The following is a 24,911-nucleotide window of genomic DNA, read 5'->3' as shown; positions in this document are numbered from 1 at the left end:
TGCATCCGTCCTCTTGTACTAAGCCTTCAGAACCGGTTGTGTACTTACGCTAGCAGCTCAACGCAGCTAGGGCTGGCCACATGTCAATGTTCGAGAATCGTGTGGCTAGCCTTTCAGGCGGCACAGCTCGGAGAGGCAGACAGAAGTAAGGAGGCTACTAAGTGCTGAGTTTCTAGCAGTCCAGGCCCACCGGTAAGAGCCTGAGCCCTCCGGGAAGAAACGGAGCGCCATGGGGTGGCAACGTGGGTGTGAAATCTGCCTGTGCCCTGTGACGGGAATGCAGGTGGGGAAATGGCCACCACTAACAGGAGTGTGGCCATCGTGCCTGAGGCTGGCGAGAATCCCCTGGGTTTAGATGCTGCGGTCTCACCCCAGGCCCGTGTGTCTAGGAAAGCCATCATTGGGCGTGAATGATGCTCGTCTTCCACCTCACCAGGACCTGTGACCTCGTGGACAAGGGGCTACGAGAGAGGAGAACTATGACTGATTCTCTGGTGCCAGCAGAAAACGTGTCACGAGAAAACCATCGAATGTTCACCACTTAAATGTCGCCAAGTAGTAAATCCCAAACCTCCACCCCTTCCTTGACCTTGTCCCGGACGGCTGGAAGTTGGCACAGGCTGGACGGAATCCTTCACTTCTTCAAAATAACCACGGTACAGAGAATTACCACAGCACAAGGGCTACTGCAGGCTGGTGTTGGGCAGCCCCTCCCGCCACGGTGAAGTCCCTACCTAGTGCCCAGTAAGGGTTGCAGCTCTGCTTTTGACCCGGAACTCACTGCCTTGCCATGCATCACAATGATATCCCAACTTTAAGATCTGGAGGAAATACTTTAAAAGTAAGCTTCCAGCTCGGCACCCTTTCCATGGAGCTAGGATTACATAATCTTCCCCTCTGGGTCTTAAGTTTCTTCTCACTTCCCCTCTGCCTTCTGCTACCAGGCTATGGCTTTCAGAAAACTCAGGTGTGGGACCTGGAGGGTGCAGGCAGGGGCAGAAACAGGACAATAAAGTGGAAAGACTCCTGAGGAACCAGGGGCTTGGCTCAGCGGGTACCAGGAGATGAGGCTCTGAAGGCTGGATGCCTCGCTTCCTTCCCTGACCTTGGGCTGGATCGGAGAAGAATGGCACATAAGTGGGCCCCATTCTCCTCTGCTGTGAGCACCTGCGTCTTCCCTGCACCATCCGGTAGCCCCCGAGCCGAATCTCCCAGCCTGTCCTCACTGGGCCATGCCGCCACCTGGCATGCCTCTCTCTGTCTCTGTCTCCCCCTTCCTCGACTTCTGACAGCTGCCATTTGGTAGAAGTAATGCCTTGGCGGCTGTTAGACGCTGGATGTGTACTCAGTATCTGGGAGTGTTCGCACCTTACACAAGAGGGTGTAATACTTCTGTCCCGGCGTACAGAACGGGATCCAAATGGTGGACCCCGTGGCAACAGGACTGCCATCCACGATGGTGTAGGTTGTCCTCTCCGTGGGACTTAAGCTGAGGGAGGGAGGGAGGTTGTAGACCCAGGCTGCACTGTCCTCTCCAAGCCTTACACCATGACACCGAGCCATGTCCTCCGGAGGAAGGGACGCACGCTTCTAATCCTCCCAGGGCCGCTGGAGCAGCTGTGGCACCTCTGGGCTTGGAGGGGCTCTGGGAGAGGGAAGAGGTCTTACCAGTCCCTCTTGAAGCACAGGGCGCAGGTGGCCTGTTTCCTGTCAGCACTGCATCGTCTGCCATGCGCATCTCTGTGCTCCTTCTTAGGCCTTGACCAGAATTCTCACCAGGGAGAGACAGAAAAGGAACAGTTATCTCAGTTATGTCAATACATTTTATTTTATTTTGGTCCATTGCAGCTCATCATTCCCCACTCCCCAGCCCTAGCTCGCAGGCATTCAGATGGCGTTTCCTTTTTCTTTCTTTTTTTGGAGAGGATTTTGCTATAGGGCACGTGCAGTCGCCAGAAAGACAGAGAGACAGAAAGTGAGAAATCACATCCCAAGGGGGATGGCCACACCGCAATCCCTTCTTCTCTGGTCTCCCCTCAGGATCCTGGGGACGCACGCACACACGCCCGGTATGAGTTTAAGCCACAAGAGACTCAAACCACGGTGGACTACGTGGGAGTCCAGCGACATAGCCATTACGCTAACTGCTGGTCCCTTGGATGGTGTTTTCCATGACAGCTGGAGGCTTGGGCTTCCATCACATTCTCTCAGGAATGATCCTTACCAAGAACTTGGGGACAACGAAGCCATATCCAGATGTCAGAGGCCTTCTGGAGAGAGGAGTGAGGGACATGACCATTGGAGATCACCCCTCACAATAGCACCCCACTATAAACACACTATTCATTTTTCTAAAATTCTACTCATGTAACTGCCATTGGGAAATTTTCAAAATATCCTTTACCCTCCTTCCTCCTCTGCACCTTTCATGATCAACCATTTTAGAAATGTCCTGGGTACCAGCAGATGGTGTAATGGTTACATCGCTGGACTACCACATGGTTGACTATGGTTCAAGTCCCAGACCCAGCGGCTTGAAATTCATGCCAAGTGTACGCGTGTTGGATGCCCAAGATCCCAAGAGGAGAATCGAAGAGAAGGAATTGTGGCATGGTCATACTCCATGTGAAGTGATTTTTTTTTTCTTTTCTTTTTTTTTTTTTTTTTTTTTTTCTATAGGGCGCGTGTGCTTGCCAGACAGACAGAGAGAGACAGAGAGACAGAAAGCGAGAAATCACCCCCCAGGGGGGATGGCCACGCCGCAATCCCTTCTCCTCCATTCTCCTCTCGGGATCTTGGGCACGCACACACACGTGCCCAGCGTGAGTTAAGCCACCGGGTCCGGGATGGGGCCCATGGTCGACTACGTGGGAGTCCAGCGACATAGCCATTATGCCAACTGCTGGTCCCAAAGTGATTTCTTGCTTTCTGTTTCTCTGTCTCTTTAGCGAGCATATAAGCCCTATAGCAAAAACCTCTCTTTCTCAAAAAAAAAAAAAGAAAAAAAAAAGAAAAAACATGTCTCAGACAAGCCGGTAGTGTGAACATTATGGTGCTGGACTCCCCATAGCCGACTGCCTGGTCTGAGTCCCAGCCCCAGTGGCTTGAAAAGCACACAGGGCGCATGCGTACGTGCACGCCAAAAATCCCGAGAGGAGAAGGGTGGGGAAGGGATTGCTGCATGGGCATCCCCCTGGGGCGTGATTTCTTACTTTCCCTCTCACTGTCTCTCTCTAGTGAGCACATGCACTCTATGGCAAAAACCCTAAAAAAAAAAAAAAAAAAAAATAGCGGTAATCATCTCTAAGTGATGAGAGTGAGATCATTTTTATATTCTTCTGTATTCTTTTCTGCATTGCAAAGTTTTCTCACCTCTCTCTCTCTCTCTCTCTCTCTCTCTCTCGGTGTGGTGAGTGCACACTCCCTGTAGCAAACTAAAACAAAACAAAGAAATGTCTTCAGTGCATTCTGAGCGCCAGAGTGACACCAGAAACCAGGCTCTGTTCTCATAGACCTTAACACGCGTTTCCAGCCCAGGGTCTCCCAGAAGAAAGTTTAGGTCTGAGACGATCTCTAGGAGTTTGATGTTCAGGTTCCCCAAATTGCTGGCGTCCCCTTCATGTTCTGTAATACGCCGTCAAATGCCGGAGAGACTGAGTTCTACCTAAGGTCTCTGGTTACATACTGAAGAGAAGAAAGTGCCCAACCCTTCCCACAGAAGCAAAGCCATTTCTTCCCTGGGCTCTTACCACTTGGTAAGTACGTTCGGATTTCTTTCCCAAACACCACGGAAGACACTATCTCCACCACGAGACCTCGGCCCCACACTCACTCCAGGCCTCCTCCAGGCCTCAGTTGTTGAGCATATTATTTGGGGGTTTCCATTTGCTCCCCCTTACCAAGGTCCTTATGCCATCCATAGCCTCACGTATTTTTGTTTACTATCAGATATTTGTTGAGCACCAATATCAATTTGGCAATGAATCTGGAGAAGCAGAAGAAAAAGTAACAAAATATGGTCACTATCATTTGTGATCCAACTGGACTGTGGAAAGGCCGGCAAATATGTAAATCATTTTATTGGGCCGTCAGAAAAGTCATGATGGATTTTTGTATAGAAAAACATGGGACCAGCAGGTGGTGTGGTGGCTAAGGTGCTAGACTCCCACATTGCCAACCATGGTTCAAGTCTTGGACCTGAGGACTTAAAACTCATGCTGGGCGCATGTGTGTGAGTGCCCAAAATCCTGAGAGGAGAATAGAAGAGAAGGGATTGTGGTGTGGCCATTCCCCTTGGAGGATGATTTCTTACACGTATTTTTGTTTACTATCAGATATTTGTTGAGCACCAATATCAATTTGGCAATGAATCTGGAGAAGCAGAAGAAAAAGTAACAAAATATGGTCACTATCATTTGTGATCCAACTGGACTGTGGAAAGGCCGGCAAATATGTAAATCATTTTATTGGGCCGTCAGAAAAGTCATGATGGATTTTTGTATAGAAAAACATGGGACCAGCAGGTGGTGTGGTGGCTAAGGTGCTAGACTCCCACATTGCCAACCATGGTTCAAGTCTTGGACCTGAGGACTTAAAACTCATGCTGGGCGCATGTGTGTGAGTGCCCAAAATCCTGAGAGGAGAATAGAAGAGAAGGGATTGTGGTGTGGCCATTCCCCTTGGAGGATGATTTCTTACTTTCTGTCTCTCTGTCTTTCCAGAGAGCACAACAGTTCAGAGTGAATGATACAAGCCATACTCAATCTAAAAGAAAGACAGAGAACACAGCCATGGACTCTACCTGATACAACTGGGGAGACTCCATGAAAGAGCAATTTTTGACCTGAATCAGAGAATGAATAGAAACTAACCAGATAGAGGAGTGAGAGAAGGCAATTTCAGGCAGAGGGAACAACACTTGAAAAATAACAAGGAAGATGTACCGGGTCTCCTACAGAGAGAGGGACGCCATCTTTTGAGTACAGTTTCTTCCATTTGAAAACTGTGAATTAAAGAGACAAGCTAGCTGCCCCCGCCATCTCTTCCCTACATCCAACGTGCAACAAGAAGACAGTCATAGGAGAACTCCTATCAACAACCCCGTCAAAATGGAGGAAAACAGGAGGCGTAGAGGAATCATTGGTCTGGAGTAGTCCGGCAATCTGGCAGGACATCTGGTCAGATCCTTGAATAGGAATAAAACCTCAGGAATTATTCCCCACGGCTGAAGGTTCTGTGTCATCTTTCTTTGTCCATAAAATGTTGTCCACATTTCCAGTTGAGCAGATTTCTCAGGCTACTCTCAGCCTATGAAAGTTTGGGGAATAAAGGAATTCAGTTTTTGTTTTTCCCCATTTTGTGCTTACTGTCCCTTTCGGTCTAAGCTGGTGGTATTTCTTGCTTGTAGAATTCTCTTGAAAAATTTTGGAATCGCCTATGAATCTTACCGTGGCTAATGCCATTCTCTGCCTTGGGCTTCTGTTGCTGAGAAGTCTTAAAAGCCCTGGGTTGTGTTTTTATTTTATTGTATTTATTTATTTCTGACCAACCAGTTCTGTAAGGTGTTATCTTAAATCTTTCCAAGGCCTTAACAAAGAACTGTATAGTCACACCCTTAACTTCATCATGAGACCACGTCCTCTGATCTTTCTCTGAATCTTATTTTTGTACAAAGTCATTTCCTAATGTAACATTACTTACTATCTGAAGAGGCGAGGGATTTTCAAAATCTGTAAATTCTGCCTCCCTTATACTTAATTTCTTCTTTCTTGCACTATAACCCTCTTCCTTCAACATTTAATATAAACAGCAAGAAGAGACCAGGGTCACCTTCAACCCTGCACGAAGGTCTCCTTAGACAGGTCACTCAATCCAACGGATACATTTTCTGTTTTCCATGTTACTGCATGTAAGAATGTTGCTAAACTTTCTGTCACTTCGTAATGGACCCTTTTCTCTCTAGTTTCCAGTAACATTTTCCTTAACTGTTGATAAACAGCCTTCTCGAGGGACATCGGACTTCCCCTAACAGTATCTTTGAGACTAGATTTTCCACTACCATTCTCCTTGAAGTCTTTCCGGCTTCTTCCCACCACTATCCCAAAGCCACTTCCACATGATTAGAATTCCTGTCAAAGCAACATCGCACTCCTCTCTCACCTTCTCTACCGACTCCTCTGCGTATTTACATGCCCATCAAACCTGGCCCTGGTCTCGGCCCAGGCAGAAGGTCGGCAACTTTCTAGCAGCACGTCTGCCCTTTGTGCAGGTCCTGGGAAATAATTCCAACACCTCTCGAAAGACTACTGTAATCTCCCAGAGCAGCTTTCGTGGTAAAGGGCTGAAAGATAGGTAAGTGAAAGACTTGATTTAATGATGTCTTTAGAAACAAACAGACAAACGCCTTCGAGAACACCAAATATTTCAGCTCCAGAAACGTATCAAAATTCTGTGGGAAACAGTCACGTCCAGTACATGAGACCCATTTCTCACATTTCGGAGAGAGAAAGAAAGAGTGGGATCAACTTCACGTTAGGCTAACGTGTACTATTGTTGTTCTGCTTTTCTCTTTAAACGACAAGAGCTCAAGGGAAACACGCGTGAGGACATAGGCTGAGGATTCACGCAGGCCTAGACTGATTGTGAGGCCTGGGCAAATTTCGTAGTCTCCGTAAGACGCGGTTTCCTCGTCTCTGGAGTGAATATGACAATGACTTTATAAGGAGCGAGATGTGTGTGAGGTAGTTAAACAGTGCCTAGCATATGATCCGTACATTATCCTGGGCCCGTCCCCATGGCAACCACACAAACAACTCCTCATGGCTCCTCTGAAGCCTTTGCTTGGCTTTCTTGAAGACTCTGGAATCAAGTCTATTCTCCAACTCCCTGGGGAGGATGTGGTGGCCAAGAAGGAGTAGGGGGAAGGGCAGCTTCCTTCTTGCCCTCTTAGGAATTAAATTCTCTCTCATATGAGGAGGAAAAAAAAAAAATCCCAAATTTAGAACTATGGTGGAATGTGAAATTCTCCAGGGCGCCCATTAAATCTTTCTCCAAATGACTAGTTCGGTGTAGAAACAAGACCAATTTGATTTTATTTCTGCTTTAAATCTTGCCTCGTTTTATCTCTCTGGGTTCTTCTCCGCCCTAGCACAAATCTCCCTCACCCTCATTCCCAGGAAAATACCTCAGCCTTTTCACCCAAGCAGCCCTTGCAAGAAGAGGCTGGAAACCAGTCACTCTCTGTGAGGATAAGAAGCCTCGGCTCCCGCTGCAGTGTCAAGATGGAAAACCCATGGCGCTGGGCTGAGCAGAGAATGCAGACGCTGGAAAGACCTGCAGACGGAATTTCAGGAGATGGAAAGGAGAAGTCGTGGGGCGCCACAGTGACATGGCTGTGAGAGGGAGGTTTGAAGAGATTTGAAGGGAAGCAAAGAGACGGGCCTGGAGTTTAAAGGAGAGGACTTTGAGGTATACTTAGAAAGGGCCATGGCGGGAGCGAATGGGAAGAGGTAGATGATGCGGCCTGCCGGGATTCTGCAAGGCCTCCTCTCCCCACGGCCCTGCCTTTGCAGATGGTCCTATCTGTCTCCCTTGTTCCCTGCCCGCTTAGTTCAGACCGAGTTGTCGCTAGCACTGGACGGCAACAGCCTCCTAACCTGTTGGCCGCACACCCTGCGCCACCACCCCGTTCTTCATTCTGCAGCCTGGGTGGTCTTCCTTTACTCTGCTCCTGTCCCTGACCCAGCCCCGTACTTGAAGGCCTCTGGTGGATCCCTGAACCTTCAGGGTCAAGTTTGCTCTCTCACGGTAGATGTCCAGCCTGTCGGGGTCCAGCCCCGCCTACCTTGCAGCCCCATTCCCCTCCCATTCCCTACTCCAGTCTCTAAGCAACAGGCCGCTCCCAGGGCTTGCCCTGCTGCCTCCCCTGCCTTGGTTTTGCCCTGACTCTCACTGTCCTTTTCCATCAGTCCAACTTCTGTGCCTTTGAAACGGCATCCCCTCTCTGACCAGATCCTTTCTCCTTATTCCCCACCGAGTTCCTATTCTGCTTCCACGTTTCGGCTCCACCACTCTCCCCACCTGGACTCCTGCCCCGCTGCTCCCACCCCTACCCCACACGAACCCTGGGCGGCCTCTGACTTCTGCTCTGCCCTGCCCCACCAGAGCTGACCTGGACACACCTGGGCTGCCTTCCGTTTTAGCCCTGACCCCAGCACCAGTCTGTCTACTGGCACTGCTACGGAGAGCCGCTCCAGGACAGAGGCCCTACCTCCCCAGCATCCGGAAGGCTTGCGTGGGTTCCCGCAGGCGTTCCGTCATGTTGACCGAATGAATGGATGGGTGGGCGGATAGGCGCTCACCTGGTGACAAAGAAGGGGCAGTGACCCAATGAAGGAAAGGATTTGGTGAAGAGGGAAAGTCTGAGAAAGTGTATAGAGAAGAACCCAAAGTGTTTGGGCTAATGATTACTTCTGTTTCAGGAGGGAAATAGCCTCATGCAGGCTACTCACTGGGCTCTTTGTGCTGCATCTGGAGGAAGAATGGAGGTGGAGGAGGTGGGGCTCTAGGCCCTCTAGCCGCACCTCTTGGGAATCACCTCCCGGCAGGGCCTCCGTCCCTGGACGTCCGGAAGTCTCCCTTTCTTTCCCGGACAGGAACTCGGTCCCTGGGACTTTCTTCACTGCACCTCCAAACGCTCACTCTTCCGGCAGGGCCATCTCTCCAGCCTTCTCTTTTGTTCCTCCCTTTATGTCCCCCTTGTCATATTTCACACATCCGGGTCTCCTCTCTCCAACCTTCCGAATCCATGCTTTTGCTGCACAGCTTCGGGGTTCACAGTATTCACTCGCTTGTCCGGATCGCCCACCCAAGAGCACTGCCCTCACTTTGAAGCTTCCTGATACCCCTGAGGACCCCAAAGACCATCAGAATCTTTATGGACAGTCACTTTTAAAACCCCCAAGGCACTAAATCACACCTACCCAAGACCCCACCCTGACAGATCTCTAACATAAGGCACGCCATGTCGCTGAAGAGTAATGTCTCTGCTTGTGGAAGGAGGGTCAATTACTCATGGAGTTTCATCCGTGTCGGCAGAGTGGAAGAGGCGATGGAGAACCAGATCAAGGGGCCCTTCTCTCCCTCCCCAGCTGCCTCCCGACCCTCTCTCCTTCAGTGCAAATAGAGTCCCCAGAGCTGGAGCAGCACGGTTTATTTTTATCTGTTTATTTTGCAATTAACAAAGAGAAGGAGCCTCTTTTTGATGTACGGGTTCAGGGGTTCAAAGCGTCTAGCTACCTTGACCCCTTTACCAGCCTCCGACATCTCAGTGCCGCTGCCCAACTGCGGAAGATTTATACTTATTTTTATATAATGGAAAACTCATTGCCGGACATCGAGTTCCTCCCTTTGATTTGTTTTTTTTGGAAGAAGTGGCTGGGGGGGGGGGCGCGGCGACGTGGGATCTATAACGGGCAAGCCACAGCAACAAAGACCTTTACAGCCGCTGCCTGTAAACCGTGGATAAAGTTCAAGCATTGATTCTGTTTGAGGCCTCCCAGTGTCTATAAAAGCCCAGCACGATTATATGATCAGTGTCAAGACCCGCTTTCCCCTCTTTGTGCTCCGGGATGCATTTCCTTGCCCTGTCCCTCCGTGTTGCCACCGCAGCTGCTTGGCTTTAATAGCAACCCGAGGCACACACTTTTGGAGTGCTCCTTGGGCTTTGTTTTAAACATGGTTTTTGCTTGTGTTAACTACCGCCTGGCTCTCTGACACCCGTGAATGGGGCTATGCGGGGCTGTCAATCAACAACAATAATAATGCCATCTGGGTTTGAATAATACTAATGAGAAGAAGAAGAAGAGGGATACTGTGTATTAACATAGCACCTTTGTCCCAGAAGCTCAGAGGGCGTTCGGGATAATAATTCATTCATGCTCCGAGCACTGCTTGGCGGTAGATATTATGATCCCGCGGCGGGAGACTGAGACACAGAGAGGGCAAGTGGCTGGCCCCAAGGTCACACAGTAAGTCAGAGCCGACACACAGCTTCGTCGTTGGGACTCCCACCAGGCCAGGGCTGGCTCAGTGGGCTCCCACTCCACTGTAGCTCTCTGAGCATCTGCTTTTAGAATCTAGCTGTAAAAAGAGCTGTATAATCTCGTGGTTCCATACCTTATGAGATAAAGAAAAGGAGGAAATGAAAGGAATGTTCTACGGGGAAGGACAGACTTCAAAGATCCTCAGTGTTATGGGAGGGCCCATCTAAGCCAGGGGCAAGGGAGGTGAGGGAGATGAGATACCAGAATACCACCCCTAGAGGCATCTGGGGTTTCTATGGGGGTAGGAGGGTGGTGGAAATGTGTTAATTAAAACCCAGAGGATAAAGAAAAAGAGGCCTCCCAGGTAGGTGAGAAAGCGAGCTAATCACACAGCCAAAAAGCTCAAGGGAGGCCAAATGAAGAAAGAGCAGCCGTCATGCGGAAGGAAGGCTGTTGGTAAAGGCGCCAAGAATTTCCCTGTTTGGTCTGAAATGCCATTCTGCACTCTGCAGAGCACATCGGGGTGCAGAAGCACCAGGCTCCTGAACCTCCCGAGCACACAGAGGGTTCAGACCTGACACTGCCACGCCACGGCAGTAGAATCTACCCAACGTCTCTGTGCCTCAGTTTACACCTCTGTAAAACTGGTTAATCCCATTCTCTCATGGGTTACCTAGCATATTCGCATGAGTTCCGAGTCCCCCAATCTCAGCCCTTCCCTCCACTTACCTATCATGAGGGCTACATAAGTCAGTCTGTAAAATGATTAGATGAGGCCAGCAGGTGCTGTGGATTCCCACAATGGCCGATTCCCAAATCTGGGAATATGTGTATGCATGCCCAAAATCCCAAGAGGAGAATGGAGGAGAAGGGATTGCTGCGTAGCCATTCCCCGTAGGGGGTGATTTCTCACTTTCTCTCTTGCATGCCCAAAATCCCAAGAGGAGAATGGAGGAGAAGGGATTGCTGCGTAGCCATTCCCCGTAGGGGGTGATTTCTCACTTTCTCTCTTGCATGCCCAAAATCCCAAGAGGAGAATGGAGGAGAAGGGATTGCTGCGTAGCCATTCCCCGTAGGGGGTGATTTCTCACTTTCTCTCTTGCATGCCCAAAATCCCAAGAGGAGAATGGAGGAGAAGGGATTGCTGCGTAGCCATTCCCCGTAGGGGGTGATTTCTCACTTTCTCTCTTGCATGCCCAAAATCCCAAGAGGAGAATGGAGGAGAAGGGATTGCTGCGTAGCCATTCCCCGTAGGGGGTGATTTCTCACTTTCTCTCTTGCATGCCCAAAATCCCAAGAGGAGAATGGAGGAGAAGGGATTGCTGCGTAGCCATTCCCCGTAGGGGGTGATTTCTCACTTTCTCTCTTGCATGCCCAAAATCCCAAGAGGAGAATGGAGGAGAAGGGATTGCTGCGTAGCCATTCCCCGTAGGGGGTGATTTCTCACTTTCTCTCTTGCATGCCCAAAATCCCAAGAGGAGAATGGAGGAGAAGGGATTGCTGCGTAGCCATTCCCCGTAGGGGGTGATTTCTCACTTTCTCTCTTGCATGCCCAAAATCCCAAGAGGAGAATGGAGGAGAAGGGATTGCTGCGTAGCCATTCCCCGTAGGGGGTGATTTCTCACTTTCTCTCTTGCATGCCCAAAATCCCAAGAGGAGAATGGAGGAGAAGGGATTGCTGCGTAGCCATTCCCCGTAGGGGGTGATTTCTCACTTTCTCTCTTGCATGCCCAAAATCCCAAGAGGAGAATGGAGGAGAAGGGATTGCTGCGTAGCCATTCCCCGTAGGGGGTGATTTCTCACTTTCTCTCTTGCATGCCCAAAATCCCAAGAGGAGAATGGAGGAGAAGGGATTGCTGCGTAGCCATTCCCCGTAGGGGGTGATTTCTCACTTTCTCTCTTGCATGCCCAAAATCCCAAGAGGAGAATGGAGGAGAAGGGATTGCTGCGTAGCCATTCCCCGTAGGGGGTGATTTCTCACTTTCTCTCTTGCATGCCCAAAATCCCAAGAGGAGAATGGAGGAGAAGGGATTGCTGCGTAGCCATTCCCCGTAGGGGGTGATTTCTCACTTTCTCTCTTGCATGCCCAAAATCCCAAGAGGAGAATGGAGGAGAAGGGATTGCTGCGTAGCCATTCCCCGTAGGGGGTGATTTCTCACTTTCTCTCTTGCATGCCCAAAATCCCAAGAGGAGAATGGAGGAGAAGGGATTGCTGCGTAGCCATTCCCCGTAGGGGGTGATTTCTCACTTTCTCTCTTGCATGCCCAAAATCCCAAGAGGAGAATGGAGGAGAAGGGATTGCTGCGTAGCCATTCCCCGTAGGGGGTGATTTCTCACTTTCTCTCTTGCATGCCCAAAATCCCAAGAGGAGAATGGAGGAGAAGGGATTGCTGCGTAGCCATTCCCCGTAGGGGGTGATTTCTCACTTTCTCTCTTGCATGCCCAAAATCCCAAGAGGAGAATGGAGGAGAAGGGATTGCTGCGTAGCCATTCCCCGTAGGGGGTGATTTCTCACTTTCTCTCTTGCATGCCCAAAATCCCAAGAGGAGAATGGAGGAGAAGGGATTGCTGCGTAGCCATTCCCCGTAGGGGGTGATTTCTCACTTTCTCTCTTGCATGCCCAAAATCCCAAGAGGAGAATGGAGGAGAAGGGATTGCTGCGTAGCCATTCCCCGTAGGGGGTGATTTCTCACTTTCTCTCTTGCATGCCCAAAATCCCAAGAGGAGAATGGAGGAGAAGGGATTGCTGCGTAGCCATTCCCCGTAGGGGGTGATTTCTCACTTTCTCTCTTGCATGCCCAAAATCCCAAGAGGAGAATGGAGGAGAAGGGATTGCTGCGTAGCCATTCCCCGTAGGGGGTGATTTCTCACTTTCTCTCTTGCATGCCCAAAATCCCAAGAGGAGAATGGAGGAGAAGGGATTGCTGCGTAGCCATTCCCCGTAGGGGGTGATTTCTCACTTTCTCTCTTGCATGCCCAAAATCCCAAGAGGAGAATGGAGGAGAAGGGATTGCTGCGTAGCCATTCCCCGTAGGGGGTGATTTCTCACTTTCTCTCTTGCATGCCCAAAATCCCAAGAGGAGAATGGAGGAGAAGGGATTGCTGCGTAGCCATTCCCCGTAGGGGGTGATTTCTCACTTTCTCTCTTGCATGCCCAAAATCCCAGGAGGAGAATGCAAGAAGGGATTGCTGCGTAGCCATTCCCCGTAGGTGGTGATTTCTCACTTTCCTTCTCATGGTCTGTCTCTCTCTCTGGAGAGTGCATGTGCTCTATGGCAAACATCTTTTCAAAAAGATGCTTAGAATAGCGCATGACACGTGGCGGGCCTCCGGAAGTATGAGCTAAGTAGTCGTGGATTGATGTACTGTTGTTGGCGTCATGGTCATCACTGTTACAGCCTCTCCTTTGCGGCAGGTGTCCCTAGCAGAGGAGGAGTGAAATGATGACCACGCAAGGCGGCGTTCGGCCATACGAGACATGTAACTGAGCCCTCGGGGCTCTTCCCTCCTCCGGCTGTGTTGCTTTGGGTCTGCAGGTCAGCCTGCAGGTTAGCGCTCAGTCGTTCTCACTTGCTCAGTGTTTTGATTTTGTCTCCTCCAATAGACTCGAAACAGATATAGACAAAGCATCTACTTCCCGTTCCCCACAGCACCGAGCACTCCACTTGACAAGCAGCCTCTGAACAGAGGACACATTTTACACTCCCATGATTTGTTCTCTTTTTAATTGCTGAGGACACGTGGGCTGCCAGGAGAAAGAAAGCACCCCCATGGGTAACGCTGCAATTTCTTCCCTCCCCTTCTCTTTCCCATTACAGGCATGGTACGTTTCCAAAGCTGTCAGGGCCAGGATTTGAACTACGGTTGGCCATGTGGAATCCAGCTCTATACACATAAGGTTTAACCACTGTACCACAGGGCTGGCCTCCATGATCTGTTGAAAACCTGTCGCATGCTGGTTTCTGAGCCGTGGGTCCGAGAGGCTGTATGAAGGAGAGCTCCTCCTCTGGGGGGACGTGCTTCCTTTGCTGAGAGGTAAGCTGTCTATGAGTAATTCTTGAACCTTAGCATACATCACAATGACTTGGGAGGACCAGCAGTTAGCGTAATGCCTATGTCACTGAACTCCCATGTAGCCCACTATGGTTCGAGTCCCAGACCTGGTGGCTTAAACTCCTGTACTTGTGTGGCCAAGATCCCGAGAGGAGAATGGAGGAGAAGGGATTGCAACGTGGCCATCCCTCTGGGGGGTGATTTCTCACTTGCTGTCTCTCTGTTTCTCTCTGTCTTTCTGGTGAGCACACACGCCCTATAGCAAAAACCTCTCAAAAAAAAAAAAAAAAAAAAAAAGACTTGGGGAACTGGTTAAACACAGAATGCAGTTGAATTGACTTTGAATGCCCTTCTATATTTTTACTCTTTTTCAGTAGAATTGTGGAACGTTTGTAAGAAGTGGAGCAATGTGATCAAAGCGTTATCTGAGGACCATCAAACTTAGAACGCTGCAAAGGATAGATAGGGACAGACAAGAAGGGGGGGGCGGCAGGTGGTGTGGTGGTTGGGGGGCCAGACTCCCACCAGATGGCCAAGTGTGGTTCAAGTCCTGGACCTGGAGGCTTGTTTTCTCACTTTCCCTTTCTCTCTGTCTCTGTCTCTCTCTGGTCAAATTAAAAAATAAATAATAATAACACAATAAAATAAATAATTCTCTTAAAAAAAAACAGGAAGGGACTGAAGTTGGAGAAATCAGTTAGGAAGTAATTGTAATATGAACAAGAGAGGAAAGTGCTCAGCTAAATCATTGATTTAGTGATTTTGAAATGGCCCAAAACCTCTCATGAAGTCATCGCCTTCCTGGTTCCCTGTCCCTTGCAGAGAACCTCTGAATAGCCTAAGCTCATTATTTATGGCATTGTCTTTTATTTTTGTCCCTGACCCAGTTTAGAGACACTTTCTCACTGGGACTGAGTCTGAGGCTTAGTTTCCAAGGCAAGCATTCTTTGCCAATAGACAAACAGATTTACAGTTCCTTCCCAGACCTTCGACCAGAAAGACCCAGATTCAACATCTCTTGAGCTGGAGGTGAGGCCTTCCTCTTCGCTTGCCACATGGAAGACTCTGCCCTGTGCTCGCCATCTTGGCTCGTGTTTCTCTTTTCTGGTCGACTCTGAGCTTCTTAAGGATACGGTCCAAACCTGGGTCTGTGCTTGCGTCCCTGATTTTCAGTGAAGTGCCTGTCGTAGAATTGGTCCTTAAGAAATCATTCTTGGGGGAAGAAAGGAAGAACAAACTGTAAGAAGAGGGTCTAGTATCACTCATGCAATCAAATACGCAAGGTCACATAATGGCTATGTCGCTGGACTGCCGTTAGTCGACCGCAGTTCGAGTCCTGGACCCAATGGCTTAAACTCACGCTGGGCGCGTGTGCGTGCTTGCCCAGGATCCCGAGAGGAGAATGGAGGAGAAGGGATTGCGGCATGGCCATCCCCCCTGGGGGGTGATTTCTCACTTTCTCTCTCTCTGTCTCTCTCTGTCTTTCTGGTGAGCGCATGCGCCCTATAGCAAAAACCTCTCAAAAAAAAAAAAAAAAAAAAAAAAAAGAGAGAGAAAGAACCTTAAACAGAGCAGTCTTAAGCATCGGTAAGACTTTACCATCTCCCTTCTCTCCTCCCTTCCTTTCCTCCTTCTTTTCGTCTATCTGTTCTTCCTGCCTTCTTCCTTCCCTGCCTCCAACACACACTACGGGATGTGAAGCAGGACCAACGAGGCATGGGGGTGGGGGGTGGGCTTCTGCCTTTAAGGAGTCTGAAGTCCAAGGCCAGCTCCGTGGTGCAGTCGATCAGAACTGTTCAGGGAGTCAGGTCCCACATGGCTGGCTGTGGTTTGAATCCCTGAAAACCAAACAGGGCATTTGGGAGCACGACTGAAATCCAGACGAGATGGAGGAACGGAAGAAAAGAGATCGCAGTGTGACCAATGCTCCCACAGTAGGTGCTTTCTGTCTGTCTGTCTCTGTATCTCTCTGGCAAGCACATGTGCCCCCTGGCATGAAAAACAAAATAAAATGAAATTTGCACTCCAATGTAAAATACTCAACCATCCATAATTTCATTGTATGCATTTTATTCTAAACTAAACTAAAATTCAAAAAGCACAGTGTAGAGGAAAAGCAAAAGACATCACGATTTGCCAATTGCATGTGCCATCTGTGCGGCAGCTCTAGGGGGCGGTGTGCTGTGTTCGCAGGGACAGAGGCTGGAGGACTGGGCTCTGCAGGGTGGAGAGCAGCACAGAGGGCAGTGAGCACAGGGCCGCGGGGAGCCACTGGGGTGGACGGGGTAAGACGGAGAGGTAGGGAGGCCTTTGACAGAGGACAGTGATGGAAGCTTCTGGAATAGACACATGTACCCCAGATCTGGTTGAATGAGAAAGAGCTGACTCAGATGACCAATCATCATCTGCCCTGTGGCTCAGGTGACTGGGCCTCTCTGTACTTTCCCCCAGTACTGCAGGAAAAGAGAGAACTCTAGCCAGACATGCCAGACTCATCCCTCTACAGCCTACCTGATGCCGTGGGCATTTACTGGCTTTGGGTGGATTTACTATATTTTCTTTGGAAAGCGGTGGTCCCTGGAAATCCTCTCTGTACCCAGTCTGAAAGGTCTTCAGCACTGCTGTGGTCTCTGGAGAGGGCTGACCGCCACAACGGTCAGGAGACCCTAGGCTCGCACCCCTACAGGCGCCCCTTCCTCACATGCCATGGGTTCTCCTGGAAGGAGACGGCGGATGCCACACGGGCACGGCTTGGAAAAATTCCATGCGGTCCACACAGACAGAGACTGAGCCTGGAGCAGCTGTGCTCCCCTCAGTCCCAGAAAGCTTGCCTTCCCCGCCTGTGCAGACAGGCCGTGCACTGCTGCTCTCACTGCTGCACACTGATGCACTGTGGAGCTGAGGCCTGGGGTTTTGCCTTAAAAAATAATAAATAACTCTCTTCATCTCCTTTTTGCACTGGACATGCTTGTCTCTGGGGCCTTTCCTTCCCAGACAGCCCTGAGTGGCAGACAAGAGAGTTCTTGGGAGAGACTGACCTGCTCGCAGACATCCAGGCATGGCCAGAGTGGCCTGAGAACAAGGAGTGCCCGCTTCCCCCGCCCTGCACACCGCCCCTTCCCCTTCTGCAGTGAACTGCTTCCCAAACCCAGGGTGCCTTGCCACTTCTCCGCCTCCTGCCTGGAAGGCCCCTTCTTTCCTGCTCTGCTTGGGCAACGCCCAGTCATTGAGAAAAGCTTAGTTTTAGGAGCTCTTGTGCTGCATTCTTCTCCAGCTCCCACACAGAGGGGTGCTGCCTCCCCACCGCTGTTTATTTGGCTGTGCTCAGTGGTGGTGCTGAGACGAACTGTGGCTGTTTGTTTAGATCCCATTTTTCCAGCTAGACCCTGAGCTGCCTGAGGGCAGGAATAATAAGGGCCTTGGGAGACAGTGACTCAGGTCGTATAGCGCCCAAGCCCGTGGGGTACCACTCACACTGTAGTCTTAGATATACCTTGCACAAGTCCAAGCAGCAGCTTTGAATCTTATTTTTTAGAATCGTTTACTTAAGAGACCAGTAGTTGACATAATTGCTATTCCGCTGGACTCCCATGTAGTTGACTGTAGTTCGAGTCCCGAACCCAGTGGCTTAAACTCACACCAGGCGCATGTGCGTGCATGCCCAAGATCCTGAGAGGAGAATGAAGGAGAAGGGATTGCAGCGTGGCCAATCCCCCTGGGGGGTGATTTCTCACTTTCTGTCTCTCTGTCTCTCTCTGTCTTTCTGGCAAGTACATGCGCCCTATAGCAAAACCTTCTAAGAAAGAAAGAATTATTTACTCAATTTTATTTATTTTTATTATTTAATTTGCTATAGGACATGTATGCTCACCAGAGAGAGAAGGAAGGAGGGAGAGAAAGTGAGAAAACAAGCCATCAGGTCTGGGACTCAAACCGCTGTCAGTGATGTGGGATTCCAGCGCCTTACCCACCATGCCACCTGCTGACCCCAAATTTTATTTTTAATAAGATCTGACACATAAGAAAAGTTTGCGTAGCTAACCTAAGGTAATTCTATCGCTCAGATTTTGTTCTGGCCTGGTCACATGAAAGAGGGAAGGAACAGTAGTCAGCTCACTGGTCTTGCAGTGAGAATATGTCCATCTCCCCTGAGAGGCAGGGCACTGGTTCCAGGTCAGGCAGGGAACTCAAGATGTCCCTCTGGTTGCCTGTCATACAGCCAGCGTCTGGCCCTGGGATGTCAGAGGGGTGTCGTCTCATGGCCAGATCCGACTGTGGTAGTAACTGCCTAAAACCCAAAGCTGAGAAGCCTTCCTTCTGAGACAGCGTTGACACACAGTGGGAAAGAACGCCCTGACGGCCCCGTGAAGCCTGTCCTAGTGTTGGGGTGGGGGCGGGCCTGTGCCCATGGCTGTCGTCCCTCTGGGCAGACCGGTGACATGGGTCATGTGGGAGGGTGGACCATACTCACAGAAGCCTCTGCCCCGTCCTGCCCACACTTGGGGGGTTCCATAATGGTTCAGCGCATTCTCATCTGCATATGAGATGTTTTTCTCTTAGGGCTTCGGAGGAGTCGAGCAGAGGTCAGAGGAGCTTGTGAGCCCCCAATAAGAGACTATATGGAGATGGAGGTGCCCGGGTTCCTTTCAGATCATCAAATACCATAGGAAACTGACTGCCGCAGTCTAGCTCACGTCTTTTGTTCTCTGCAAACCTGATGCAACCCACCCCTGCCCCTCCACTTTATCCTGGGATTTAAGAAAACGAGACACTGGGAGTATAGGAAAGCAAGTCTGAGCAGTGGGTATATAGTAACAACAATAATAATCCTTATTCTGTGAAACCCAGGATATGAGCAGAAAGAGGGTAGGGAGAGACTTCTGGTCTACCCCGTCACTGGAGGTAGACCAAGTGGGTCATGACCAGGATCCCAGACTCTGGAGTCGCACTTCCTGGGTCCTACTCCATTCTCTGATTATCAATAACAACAGGACCCTGGCAATCACTTGACCTGACTCATCAGTTTCCCTGTCTATTAAAAAGGGCTAGTAAGTGCATGGACCTCACAGGATTGAGAGGATGAGAATTAAATGAAGCCCTCGGAGCTGGGCCTGGCTCCTGGTGGTCTGCACCATTACTTTCGCTGTTGCAGTTGCTGTGATTGCGTAGCGTTGCTCCTGCAGCCCACTGAGGTAGGGGACTCGGACCTTAGATGTTGCAGTAGAAGCATTTGAGAGGAGATGGAGGGACACACAGTAGATAAATCCAACTCTCTTAGATCACATCAACCCCAAACTCCCTCTCCTTATTTGGGCTTCTTTGTTGTAAGCTAAAGCTTTTATGACCTCACCTTGGAATTGCTTTGCTCAAAATCCTCTAGCTCATTCTATGAATAAATGAATGCCCAAGCACCCTTGATGTGCTGGACATGCCACTTGAACCTTCACATTCATCCAGGCTCAGACACTCTAGGGTGCCAACCAATGGGCATTTGGCAAGACCTTATGGCGTTTGCCCCTGTGAGGCTTTTGATCCCCTGGATGACTCTGCGTCATGCTGGGTGGGCTCTGTGTTTGTTTATCCTTCTTTCAGCCTATGCTGCCTCTGTGTCAGGTGTGAGAGCAGGATCCTGGGGGAAATGAGGGGTGCTTGTTTCTCTCTTCACACGTTGGCTTACTGACTCCCATACCCGGGTGCTGCTTCCTTCCTTAGCTACTTGGCAAACTCTTGTGGATCTTTTAGAACCCAGCACAACTAGCCCCCATGAAGCCTTTGTTGACATCCCCGACCTCCAAGCAGAGGTAGTCACTAGTCGCTTTCTCTGCTGATATTTTCTGGTAATAGACTCTGACACTGTGCATTTGTGGCTTGCTATCGCACAGGTATCTCAAGGGAGATACGCCCTCGTTCACCTCCGAATCCTAGAGACTGACGCGACACCTGGCACATAGTAGGTGTTCAGTACTGCTTGTCCAGTGAGACCCTTTCAACCTGTGCTAACTTTTGGGGACCTTGTCTTTTATAAGTTTGAGGCTTGTTGTTAGGCTGTAAACACCAGCCTGCCCAAGGGATTAACAACAAATGTGGGGAAATACTGACTAATAATTTGGGTCATAAATTCCTGAATAACCTACAGGGGATTCTGGAATTTTTTCATGGGTAAGTTTTACGAACAAGAGAAGAGAAGATGATGTGGTCATAGTCCTGTCTAGACAGGGGGAACAGACCGGTTTGTACTCCATTGGCCTTCTTGGTTCCAGGACTGTGTAAGCGGCCTCTAGACATACACGGGATGCATGAGGCCGGGAGGAACCAGCTCCTCCCCACCTTCTCGTCCTGTCACCCGCTTTCCCTGTGTGGGGTGCCTTGCCCTTGCCTTTCTGCCCACGTTATTATTATTTTTGTTTAGTTCCTTTCTTCCATGAGAAAGAAAGAGACAGAAGGATAAAAAGACAGAGAGAGAGAGAGAGCCCCTTGACAAGGGTTTAGGTGTCACGGTGCACCCTGGCTTCAGCCCACCCTAGATCGCAGGCACACGTGCCAGTGTACTCAGGGAAGACTGCAGACGTGAACCCGGAACCTTCCCAAATGGGCCAAGCTCGCAGAGTCGTGTTTGTCACCTGACCCCCCTGCCCAAGTGATGGCTCCCTCCTCAGGAAGCACGAGCCCCAGCTCCTCCACAAAGCCTGTTGCGCAGTGAGCTCAGTCCAGAGGGAACTCTGCCTCTGTGGTTGTGGGCAGCGCGCACTTCCAGCCTCTGATTCTTCAGGAGTCTGTTCCTTGTCTTCACAAGAGGAAATGCCTTTGAGAGAAGCCTCCTTGGTCCCTCTCCAGTGCTGAGCACAGTTTGAGACACCAGTGTGTGTGTGTGAGCACGTGCGCGTGTGCGTGCGTGTTGACATGGCAACACAGTGTGCGCAATCCGAATCGGAGCTCTCGGTGTCATGCGTCTGGAGCCAAACCAAGTCGTTTATGACATCCTGCAGCACGTGCAGCTCGCGGGAACATCGAGATCGCAGACGCACAGCAGCGCCCAACAGGGTGGAGAGCGCACGTTCTTGTCTCGCCGGCCCACTTCCCCATAGGCAGCATGGAAAATTTCAGGGGATAAGAATTTCCAACAGCTGTTGTGAGACCACATAGACTTCCCCACATCTGCCAGCACACAGCCGGTGAGCTCATCTCCCAGGGAGATGCCGTCCACATCTGTAGGGTCCACTTAGTGTACCTCGGGAGGGGCTGAGGAGGAAAGAGGAAGCTGCCCCAGGTGGAGAAGGGGCCTTCTTATGTCAGAAAAGTCACTGGAGACAGGCTGAAGGGTGAGCGAGCCCACAGATGCCGTCCTTGACGGAAGCATTTGCGTCCTCGAAAGCCCCTTTGCGCCTTCTGGCTAGATGGAGGTATTACTGAATTGACAACTGGTTTTTCAAAGGAACCTTGACTCCCATCAAATCCTCCCCCCTCCTCTAGAAACTCTAAATTAAAGAGCAATTGCTGGTTTAGAAAATAGCCTACAAAGGAATACGGGGGGAGGGGGGATGAACGATGACTACATCTTCCAAGATGTTTTAACTGCCAGAGGGCGTGTGCACTCAACAGAGACAGACAGAGAGACAGAGAAAGCAATCCGAATCGGAGCTCTCGGTGTCATGCGTCTGGAGCCAAACCAAGTCGTTTATGACATCCTGCAGCACGTGCAGCTCGCGGGAACATCGAGATCGCAGACGCACAGCAGCGCCCAACAGGGTGGAGAGCGCACGTTCTTGTCTCGCCGGCCCACTTCCCCATAGGCAGCATGGAAAATTTCAGGGGATAAGAATTTCCAACAGCTGTTGTGAGACCACATAGACTTCCCCACATCTGCCAGCACACAGCCGGTGAGCTCATCTCCCAGGGAGATGCCGTCCACATCTGTAGGGTCCACTTAGTGTACCTCGGGAGGGGCTGAGGAGGAAAGAGGAAGCTGCCCCAGGTGGAGAAGGGGCCTTCTTATGTCAGAAAAGTCACTGGAGACAGGCTGAAGGGTGAGCGAGCCCACAGATGCCGTCCTTGACGGAAGCATTTGCGTCCTCGAAAGCCCCTTTGCGCCTTCTGGCTAGATGGAGGTATTACTGAATTGACAACTGGTTTTTCAAAGGAACCTTGACTCCCATCAAATCCTCCCCCCTCCTCTAGAAACTCTAAATTAAAGAGCAATTGCTGGTTTAGAAAATAGCCTACAAAGGAATACGGGGGGAGGGGGGATGAACGATGACTACATCTTCCAAGATGTTTTAACTGCCAGAGGGCGTGTGCACTCAACAGAGACAGACAGAGAGACAGAGAAACAGAGAGACAGAGAGACAGAGGGAGAGGGAATGGGAAAGGGAGAAAGCACCTTCGCACCCACCCACCCACAGGACACCCACCCACCCACAATCCTTTCTCCTACATTTCTCCGACCTGTTGGAATTTGAGGTATGTATGCACATGTTCCTGATGGGATTTTCAAGCAGCCGAGGCTGGGACTTGAACTACATCGTCAGTCATGTAGGATCCAGCTTCTTTAACTCCTAGGCCATGAGACTGGTCAGCTTCCCCCAAGATTTTTTTTAAAGAGATTTTTTTACTATCGGGCATGTGCGCTTGTCGGAGAGAAAGAGAAAGAGAGAGACAGAAAGTGAGAAATCACTCCCAGGAGAGATGGCCACACTGCAATCCCTTCTGCACTCTCCTCTCAGGATTTTGAGCACTCATGCTCATATGCCTGGCATGACTTTCAAGCCACCAAGTCTGGGACTCAAACTGTGGTCAACCACGTGGGATTCAGCACCTTAACCAGTATGCCACCTGCTGGGCACCTCCCACCCCAAGATGTTTCATGTTAGAAAGTCTTCTAGTTTTCACAGTGTTCTAGAGTCTACGAAAATTCCTCACTCATAACATCACATTCCACCCTCTGCTGACTCTCTGGGAGGTGCAGGGCAGATACCGGGCCATTAGTCAGTGTTGGGCCGAGAGCGGGTCTTGATAAGCGTGCTGGCTCTGGTGTGAGGTCAGCCCTGACGTTCTAAGGCTGAGGCTGCCCAGGTTTGCAAACCAAAGCAGAAGACTTGGACTCTTCCGTTCGTCCTGCAAACCCATGACTTCTGCTAAGCCATGAAGTTGTCACCCACCAAATAACGGCTTGTATATAAGCTAGTTTTTCCTTTCCTCCCATTTCTCTGAGTCCCGACTTTACAAATCCTACCAACCCTGAGATTTGTATGGTGACACACCTTCCCTTGAAGCTGGGTTTCAGCCCCATATCCTAGCGGAGCACAGAGAGGAGGTCCGGAGAGAATACCTAACCCCTTTGAAAATTCCACCACTGTCCTCTGAACACACAGCGGTGGCACCCAAAGGACGCCAGACCAGGAGTGGGCGGTCTGGGTGTTCATACAGCCTCCCCTCTACTGACCAGCAGTGGTGAGTCATGTCCTAAGCCTTGGTCTTCTCACCTGTGAAACGGGGCTTGGGCCAGATTTCTACAGGCACGTCCAGTCTAGTCTTCTGTGATGAGATGATTCTGTTGGGTGGTAGACGGGGCACAGGGCTAGAGAGTTGCCCTTGAAGGACCCTGAGCCTCTGAGACCCTTCTCCCCACACTTGGTCCCTAGCCCATGCCTGCGGCTGGCCCAGCGCTGGCCGGGCCCTGCCCAGCTTGGAGACCTCATTGTGCAGTATCAGTGGAAGGTTTGGGTGAGGGGGGCTGAGGCCAGCGGGGGAGACGCGCTGGGGTCCTTTTTCAGATGCATATGTCCCCTCTCAGGCGGCCCTTTCAGAGCTTTGGACAATGTGCTCTTTTTGTCCCCAGCCCTTTCAGCCGCCTGTTCATTCTCTTTGCATCTGCTGTCACACAGGACATCCCGGCTGGCAGGCGACCACGGGGACACGTTGTACTCCCTTAATGAAGCATGGGGTGGTGATACGAGGTGGCTGGGGCCTGCAGAGGGGCCCCCATCTCTCCACTCCAGGCTCCTCCTCAGGGAAGGAACAATGGCCCCTTTGCCTCTCAGCTCTAAGTGCGTGTGTCTGCAATGAGCCAGCTCCAGGCAGCAGCCTGGTGACCCAGGTGGCACCAGGTGAGCTGCGAGCAGGGCCTCAGTTTTCCCTCCAGGAGGGGCACTGCTGAGCACGTAGGAGGGAGGTCCTGGGAGAGAGACCACCAGCCAAGGACTCTGTTTACGTCCTCCCAGAGAGATGCCAATGCCACTCCACACATGCCTCAGCAAGAGGGGACACTGGGAACCCCCTTTCACTCTGCAGAAACCGACGATGTCCCCATTCACCTGAGAGTGGCTACTAAGACCCTCCTGCTCCAGGAGTGTCCATGGAATGACATCTGAGGGTCCTTTCAGGCCCTGGTGTGCCGTAGCTGGGGGCGTCTTCATCCAGGTGAAGAGGAAGCTGTCCTCGCGGCGTGGCCATGGCTACACACGCAAGACCACACGTGGCTCTGCCCCACCCGAATGCTCCTTAAGAAGTCCTCTCGTCAGCTCCATCCCCAGACCCCCACAGTTAAAGAACAGATGGCGTCCGTGGACCCCTGGGCTTCCCCGCTATGTGTCTTGCAGCGGCAGCATCTCGTTCTCACACCAGGCGTTGCCACCCGCGTAGCCCGCTATCTGCCTGTGGGTGTGGTCAGCAGGCGCTAACACAGTCTCCACCGTGGAGCCAGCCCGATAAGGCGTCCTGGTGTTTTCAGATAGGGCTGCCCGCTGTGGCATGGGCTTTGCCCTGCCGGCAGCTCCGCTTAGCAGGAGTCCTCTCCCCAGAGCAGAGCCCCTCACCTCC

The 24,911-nt window shown here is 50.8% G+C and overlaps 1 long non-coding RNA gene across 1 annotated transcript; it reads right to left on the bottom strand.

The window, feature by feature from the left end:
• Positions 1-22,526: 22,526 nt before the first annotated feature.
• On the bottom strand, positions 22,527-24,693 carry LOC114006768 (uncharacterized). The gene is made up of 3 exons (XR_003548452.1): positions 24,407-24,693; positions 23,576-23,643; positions 22,527-22,720 (listed from the first exon to the last, which is right to left on the bottom strand). It is a non-coding gene; the product is annotated as an uncharacterized LOC114006768 (long non-coding RNA).
• Positions 24,694-24,911: the final 218 nt, after the last annotated feature.

Source organism: Tupaia chinensis, unplaced genomic scaffold (assembly GCF_000334495.1).
Source record: "Tupaia chinensis unplaced genomic scaffold, TupChi_1.0 Scaffold150288_1, whole genome shotgun sequence".
NCBI lineage: Eukaryota > Metazoa > Chordata > Mammalia > Scandentia > Tupaiidae > Tupaia > Tupaia belangeri.
This window is presented reverse-complemented; position numbering and strand designations above follow the sequence as displayed.